This window comes from Nanorana parkeri, unplaced genomic scaffold, assembly GCF_000935625.1.
Source record: "Nanorana parkeri isolate BGI_ZX_2015 unplaced genomic scaffold, ASM93562v1 scaffold2211, whole genome shotgun sequence".
In the NCBI taxonomy this organism is placed as follows: domain Eukaryota; kingdom Metazoa; phylum Chordata; class Amphibia; order Anura; family Dicroglossidae; genus Nanorana; species Nanorana parkeri.
The window spans coordinates 57673-66409 of NW_017308479.1; the positions used below are offsets into that span (position 1 = coordinate 57673).

Sequence of the window (8737 nt, forward strand, 5' to 3'; positions counted from 1 at the left end):
CAGGGTCTCATGGGGGCTTTGCAGGATCTATGTGGGCTCTGCAGCCCCATGGTGGGCAGAGCCCATTACAAATCCTGCACAGCCCCCCTGAGACCCTGCAGACTGCAGGGCCTCCAGGGGGCTGTGCAGGATCTGTGGGGGGCTTTGCAGGGTCTCAGGCCTGTGCAGGATCTGTGGGGGGCTCTGCCCACCATAGACCCCGCAGAGCTCACCACAAATCCTGCTAAGCCCCCCTGAGACCACAGCTTTCCTGCTATGCTAATAGCGGAAACATGTCAAAAGCTGGATACAGTGTTTGCACTGTATCCCACGACTGACAGGTCACGTAAAAAGTATTAAACAGGAAGGGGTGGGGGTAAATTTAGTGGGGGTGGGGGCGCCCGAGTTTTGCTTGCCTAGGGCAGCCCCAATACACCACTGCGTTCAGGGACCACCAATTGAAATAGATCCGACTGACCGGGTCGCCTTGGTATGCGATCCGGACCAGTCACAATTAGGCAGCGGCAGCCAATAAACAGGCAGGTTACACGGCTGCTTCCTCCTCGCTAGGACCCCGGGAGGCCCCCGCAAGCGGCCGTCTAATCTGCTGTTTAGAGGTCACCGCCGCTGCCTGATTGTGACCGGCCCGACTACAGAGGCGATCCGGGACGTTCGGGTCCCCCGTGAGAGCTGTACAAGGCCGTTAGGCAGTGATGTTGAACGTTTCTTAAACCCGAGCGCCCAAACTGCGATACCAAACTTATTGTCAGCGCCGGCGCTCTGAGGTAAATACATTGATTTTGTGTCGCAGTTTGGGCACTCCGGTTCAAAAAGGTTCGCCATCACTGGCCTAGATTGTTCTCGTCTCCGGCCCTCCAAACTCTTCACCCTTTAGTGAATAACACTCTAAGTCAACAAGTCTACATCTAAAATGATCTGCACTTTATATTTATGGAGACTTTTATCATAGACTAAAGTTGGTAAACCCAGACATCCCAACTCTCCCGCTATTAGATGGCGGCTCCCAGCCGCCCAGGAGAGAAACATTTTCTCCCAGAAAGGTAGTTCAGGATGGAGTCAGGGAGCAGAGCGGAGAACATCCGTTCTCCGCTCTGTGATCAGTGACACAGGACCGCTCTACTCGCAGTGCTCCTGTGTCAGCCGTCCCAGCCTGAGCTCTACAGAAAGTATAGCACATGTGTGCTCTATCTTCTGTATTGGAGGGCAGGCTCATAAAGAAAGCCTGTCACCTCTGAAAGCTATCACACAGGGATTGTTCATATGCTTTCTTAACAAATCCAGCTAAAGTGACACTAAACTCCGGAGTTTAATCTTAAAAATGCAATAAAGTCCCCTAACTATGAACAACAATGTATCTTATTCTTGTATCACTCGGCTGTAGATCCTCCAATCATCTCTGACACTGTCCTTCCTTCTGGAGGGGGGGCTACGTCTGTTCCCCATGGTCCCTGTGTGTGTTGTAAATAGTCACCGCTCCAAGCTCCGCCCCCGGGATGGACTACAATCTTATGTTTAGTTTATTCATTTGTAGGGAGATTGTAGTCCATCGTGGGAGCGAGCTTGGAGCACAAATTCAGAGATGATTGGAGGATCTACAGCCGAGTGATACACTAATAAGATACATTGTTGTTAATAGTTGAGGTCCTTGGATACATTTTTAAGATTTACCTTCTGAGTTTAGAGTCACTTTAGGTGTATACTAGCCACAAATGTAGCAGAATGTGTCATACTACAGCAGCAAGTCTGGATGTGAGTTAGGCCTAGCTCTTTCTATCAGCCCTACCGTCTACGGATGCTATAGCTTCTGCAGCACTCCTAGCAAGCATCGCTGGCCCTGGAGGAAATCACGTCTGTCAACAAACATTTATCTGCCGATCTGCGGGAAATTTGGGACATTGGACACCGTAAAGCCATGCTTGAAAATCACATGGTCCTGGAGCGTCACAAAAACCTCTTGGAGACATACAAACTCTTCGTGACCAACAAGAAGATGTTGAAAATAGATCCAGATGGGGCAACCAGCATCAGGGGCCTACCAGAACACGTTACTGATTTGACTGGCTCCATAACTGCATTGTTACAGGACCTGGCACCTTATAGTCTTCCTGAGTGCATAAAATTTGATAGGACCCACAGAGGCCTGGGCAGGAGGAAAGTTGATGGCCCGCCGCGAGATTTTAATCTTAGACTCCACTATTATAAATCTAACGAACTCCTCCTCGTCGCTGCCAGGGATAAACAAGAGCTCTCACTTCAAGGACATCCCTTTCAGCTTTTTGTGGACATATCTCTGATTACTAGTCTACGGAGGAGGGCGCTTAATCCATATTTGCCAGTCTTGGGTTAGGGTAAGTCATGTTTCACTTGGAGGAATGGCCAATAACAAGCCACTAATCATCGAGATCTTCAACACATCTTTCAGGCGATAGATCTGGACACTCCTGTGGACCATTCCCAGTCATCACAAGGTTCCCGACCCTCTGGTGTTCCCAAAGCGTTGAGACCACCATCAGCACTGGAGATTTCCTTCCCAGCGCTCCCAATCTCTCCAACGCCTGCGATCACAGCCATTTTACTCTCCTAAGGATGGATGACGTTGTTCGCCTGTTTGCACCCACCTATTCTGTCCCACTCCGGTATGCTGCTTCCCCCGGTTTGGCACTAGTTTTTCATCCTCTTTGGAGTTCATTTGTTTGCTTGTGGAATATTCCATTTCAAGGATCTTCTAATGTTCTTCTTCCTTATGGGACCTCAATTAGCCGTTGTTGCCTTATTGTTATTGAGATACCTTTATGCTTTTTTTTTCCCCTCGGAGACCAGAATACAATTTGAACTTCTTCTTGCCCCCGCTGTTTTGTTATGATGTTGAGACTCTCAGTGTAGTTGCTTACAGGGAGTGACGTGTTATCGCTGCATAGTCATTGTTCATTTTTGCTCATTTTAATAAGGATTCAGAGCCTTAACCCTTGGGAACAATGGTCCTGCTATATTCCGGTACCCTAATATATATCTGCATGAGACTTTTATTGCAAGGATTGCTCCCTATTCAACATTCGGATGGTATTACACTCAAACTCTGGATATGGAAATAGCTCTCTTTTTAAAACACAAGTTTTATATTATACCCCTCCTTCTCCCTTCCTCCTCACAGCCCTTAGGGGTTCCCTAAAACCCTTACATTTCAGTTTGCCTGCATAAATATTAATGAGTTTGCACTTCTTATCAATGACTAGTATTAGACTGAGGGATTGTACTTGTCAGTACTTATGCTATCATTTGTCGGTTTGGGGGGTTCCCTGGCCTGCCGATGTCCTGCTCCGCCTCTTTGGCAGGGTTCCAGGGTGGTTTTGGTGGACTGGGCTACCCTCCAGACTGATAACATTTCCATTATGCGTTTGGTGACTATTTGTGTTTACACTTTGTTTAATATACTTTTCACACCACTGTTTACCTTTGTGGCCCGTTCTGCCCTCTTCCTTTAGACATTGATCACTAAATAGGCTCAGTTCGAAGATTCATTTTGTCCTATGTTCCCCCCCTTTTTTTTTTTTCTCCTCCCCACCCCAAAGCTTTATGTCGCTTTCTGACCCATGTACTAGCAAAGATTTGTACACCACGTGCATAATAATCGCTACTTTACTTCGCTTTTATGATAGGTGCCTTATTTTTTTGAATTAATTGTACTAATTTGTTTGGACCCCCAGCATTTTAAGGGCCCACTGGCTTCTCAGGATTGGCTTATGACACACCTATGCAAATATTGGGCCTTTGGTTATGTATTCTTTTGTTATTTTGTCCTCTGCCACATTATATTGTATGGGTCTTGCAACTGTGATTTTCATCACCTGTATTGTGAAAAATGTTGAATAAAAACTATGGTAAAAAAAAAACAAACATCACCTTTATTGTCATTCATGTCCGAAAAGGTGACTATGTAGATATTATGCTGAGCAATAAGAAAAGTGTGGTAGCTAGCAAAGAGTACTTGCATGCAGCGATGGAGTATTTTAGAAACACATTTAAAAACCCATTGTTTATAGTAACCAGCAATGGGATAGACTGGTGTAAACAGAATATTAATAACTCCTTGGGAGATGTTTACTTTCTTGGGGGATGGAAACGAAGGATCACCTGCCCATGATTTTGCTCTCCTGGTCTACTGTAACCACACAATTATGACCATAGGTACATTTGGCTTGTATGCTGCCTACTTGACTGGAGGTGAAACCATCTATCTTGCAAACTATACTTTGCCAGATTTCCCCCGAAACACAGGTTTTAAATATGAGACTATCTATCTTCCTGAATGGATTGGCATTCCTGCTGATCTTTCTCCTCTTTTAAAAAAACAAAGATTGACACTGATATCTCACTGAAAGTAGAATGCTATCCAAAACGTCTTTGCACTAAACCTATCACAAAACGAAACCATTTAAACTAAGCATTTAATTAAAAATGTAACAGAGGCTACACCTAGTGAAACACAATTGTCAATGAGGCTGCCCGTCACTAGAGGAACAACAGAGAGGCTTAGGTTTTATGATTGGGCAGGTTTATATCTTAAAGTAGATATAAACCCAATCACTAAAACATAGTTAGAAACATCTAAAAAATATGTTCAGGATAGTTCACAACATTCAGAACATACAGTGCAGGGATCAGGAGTATAATGTATTTCCTTGGTTACCCAAAGAATATAGACCACATCGGTCTAGTTTGCCATTCCTTGTATACCCAGTATTACGAACCTGGGATAGGTCTTTTGTTAAATATAATATGTCTTCCAGACCTGGGCCATTAATGCCGATCATAGGTAACCCGCAATTTCTACCAGGGATGGAAGGTACTTCCTTCCTAAATATTGAGAACACAAAACCTATACAAGTATAGCAGGTTCTTGAGATAGGAAGAGAGAAAATAAAAAAAGAATTATGACCAGAAAGCCAGAATAGTGGGAAAACTTGGATGGAAGCCATGCAGCTAATGGATTATATAAGATTTCTTAGGACTAAGAATACCCTGAATAGACCATTTACTCCGTTTGAAAAACCATGCATATTAAGAACACCTATTAACCATGGTTTGGCAGTAATGTACGGTCTTATGAGGGAGGAGGAGGCTAAGGGGCATACATACAAAATGTATGCAAAGATGGGAACAAGACATAGGGAGAGAATTGACGGAGAAAGAATGGGGAAGAATATTTCTTATTCTTAAAACTTCAGTTTTTTCCTCGTTCTATCAGGAAAAAAACTATAAAGTACTGTCTAGATGGTATGGTATCTTCTGGAATTCGATATTTGAAATTCACCACTATATGGGGGCATCAGACATGGAGGGCGGTCCTTTAACCAGTTGACATCCGCGGTGTTAAACCCCCTTCCCATCCAGGCCATTTTTCAGTATTCGGCGCTGCGGTACTTTGACTGACATTTATTCCGTCATGCAGCGCTGTACTGAAATGAATTTTATACCCTTTTTTGGGGACAGATAGAGCTTTCTTTTGGTGGTATTTATTCACCACTGGGGTTTTTATTTTTTTACTATATTAAGGAAAAATCACCGAAATAAAAAAAAAAAAACAGTTTCCCCTATATTAAATGATAAAACATTTATTATTACCCAATTTTTTGGTAAAATATAAAAGACGGGGTCACGTCGGGTAAAAAGACACCAAAAATGTCAAGCCTTAAAATTGCGTGCGCGCGCAAAACCGCTAAAAACGATAATACCCAAAATTGGCCATTGGCGATGCTTTAAAAGCTGTTAATGAAACACCCGGTACCGGGTGTTCGCATTGGACGGGTCTTTTCAGCCCGTGCGTGCCCGCTAGGGGGCGGGCGCGAGCAGAAAATAAATGCCGTCTGGCGACGGCAACCCGCCAATGCGACAGTGCCGTCCGTCCGTTTTTCTACTACGGGCGGACGGCAACTGGTTAATAGCCCTGCTATCTCTTATCCCCGGACCTCTTAACATAAATCTTAGAATATCTTCCTTTATATTTTTATCAGCAGCTAGAGTTTATATATCTCGTAAATGGAAATCCACAAAAATACCCTCTTTAGAAAGTTGGGGAAATATAATGGAGGAGATAAGATATATGGAAGAATTGAGGGCAAGAGACGTGGATAGGAAAGATAAGTATGATAAGGTCTGGGGGAAGTGGGAGACATATAGAAGGTTACAGGAACATGGAAACCTATAACTATGGGCTAGAGGGGAAAGGGAGAGATATTGAAGGCCTCATTCACACTGCCGCACGTATGCACGCGTACGTGCGTATTGTACCATATGCAACATATGCAAATAAATGGCTCCATACACACAGCCGCGTATAGAGCCGTATATTTGCGTAGCGTATATATGCGCAAACACAGAATGGAACAGAGATGCGCCCGGGCAGCGTATTTATACGCGCGTATACCCGCGTACATGCGTACAGCTCATTAAAAATTCCATTACGAGTGATGCATTCTGGGATTGCATATAGTGCACACATATACGCTCGTATATACACGCGTATATGCGCATAGACGCGTATATACGCAATATACAATTTTGCTTGCGTTCTGTGTGAATGAGGCAGAAGACAGGAACCCACATAGCTAAATATAAAATAAGAGAATATTGACACATGGGATTTAATAACTGCATAGATTAGAGTATAGATGTTCCCTATAAAGGTAATTAAATAGCGGTGAATGTATTGGTTTAAAATATAGATATAGCACACGATCTGTTGGATGGTGAGTTTTGAGACGAGCGGAGAGAAGGCTGGAGGGAGGATGTTATGGGAGAAGGGATAGAATATGGAAGGGGAGTGGAAAGGTAAGGGGGAAAGGTGGGGGTACACAAGATTGTTCGATAATAAAAAGGGGGGAGGGAGAGGGGGTTTAATACACTAGGGGTTAAAACATAAATGAAAGAAAGATTCCCAATATAGGGGATCCTAAAACACAAAGAGGACAGTGAGGGATTATACACAGAGTAGGAGTAGAAGGGGTGATATAACTAAATATGGGAAATTAGGGACACATGAATTAATGGGAGAGGAGAGAGAAGACGGGGTTAAATACACAATTGTTTATAGTAAGGAAGAAGTAACACAGTAAATTAGACATAAGAACACATAAGATCACGAACACTAGATGGAGAGAAGGGACAGGTGTGTTTTTTTGTTTTTAGAATTTGGTTTGAGAGATAAGTAGTAGAGTTGGTCCAAGGACATGAATTGATTTGATATAGTGATGTTGGCACAAAATGTTCATGATAAGACACAGGTTTATAAAACATTTCTCCCTCCTAGAAGTGTGTGTGAAAGTGAGAAAGATGTAAGAAGGATGTGGATTAATGTATATATGTAAAATAAGCTATGTTTAACCGATAAGGTATTTTACAGTATTAATAACATGTATGTATAGTTCAATGAAATGTGTATAAACTGTATAATTATGAAACGGGAATAAAAATATATTAAACAAAAAAAGGAGTATAATGTATACGGAGGGCTACGGTAGTTCCAATATTCAAAAAGGGGGCTAGATGCCAACCAGGGAGCTATAGGCCAAAAATCACTGCCATCGGCAGCCAAGAGTGTAGATTTGTTCAAGAAACGTTTGGACAATTTCTTGAGGGACCGTAATATCCAGGGATACCAGTATCCCTAAGAATGAGATGGTGCGTGGACCTATATGGGTTGGACTTGATGGACGTATGTCTTTATTCAACCCCAAATACTATGTAACTATGTAACTATGTATGACATGGCATATGCATTGCAGATGTCCGTAATATAATCTACAACTTAGTGAATGCAGTGCAGGGGTCAGGAGTATAATGTACAATTTAGTGACTGCAGTGCAGGGCTCATGACTATTTAAAATACAGCGCTATTGTGGTGAATACTGTGGATGAGCAGCAACATTTCACCTCTTTCCCTCTTACCAGCTTTCTCTACTCTATTGCCAGACTAAGCCCCAGCTTCCCCCTTACGGAGGTACTGCCCAGTGCCCCTTCCTCCACTACTGGAATGCCCTGAAGTGAGGGAAGGATTTGCAGCAGTGGTATTTGCATATAAATGAGTCACATGAATTGAATCATTTAATGGATGATTCCTATGCAAATCCTACTTCAGCTCCTTCACATGCAAATCTAAGATAATTTGCATATGAATGAATTGTTGGCACAATGTAACAGGGGCAGAGGTAGCGACAGACAGACTCAGCATCCCAGGACATTACCCGAGACAGAGCCTTTGAGGGACAACTTAAAAAAAAAACAAAAAAAAACAGGACTGTCCTGACATACTGTACACTTTAACATAGTGTAATTGTTCAGATACTTGCTGGTATGGTATGACAACCATCTCCCAATTGTGTTCCTGCATTGTTACCGAGTAACATGTGTCACTGATGCAGAACCTAATTGTAAATACATTGCACAGGCATTGCCCACTGTTGTTATTATCAGGACCTTTACTGGAGTGCTGAAGGAGGCTGCCGGATATTAGCAACACTGAGATGTACAAAAAAGGTGAAAACAGTATTTTATATAAAAAAAACATAAGGTTTACAAATCTTTTTTTTTTTTTTACAGGAAAGGTTAAGCTCTGCATACTACTTTATAGGCATATATCCCAAGGCTTGATTTATACTTTCTGTCCTCCTAGACCAACTATCTTGTGCTATCCATTCCTATTTCAGGCAACTGGCCAGCCTTAGTATCATACCAACAAGGT

General features: G+C 42.8%; 1 pseudogene; it reads left to right on the top strand.

Annotated features, from left to right (window-relative positions):
• The window catches only part of LOC108801080, an 11088-nt pseudogene extending 6712 nt beyond the window's left edge, over nucleotides 1-4376 (top strand).
• The last annotated feature ends 4361 nt before the right edge of the window (nucleotides 4377-8737 follow it).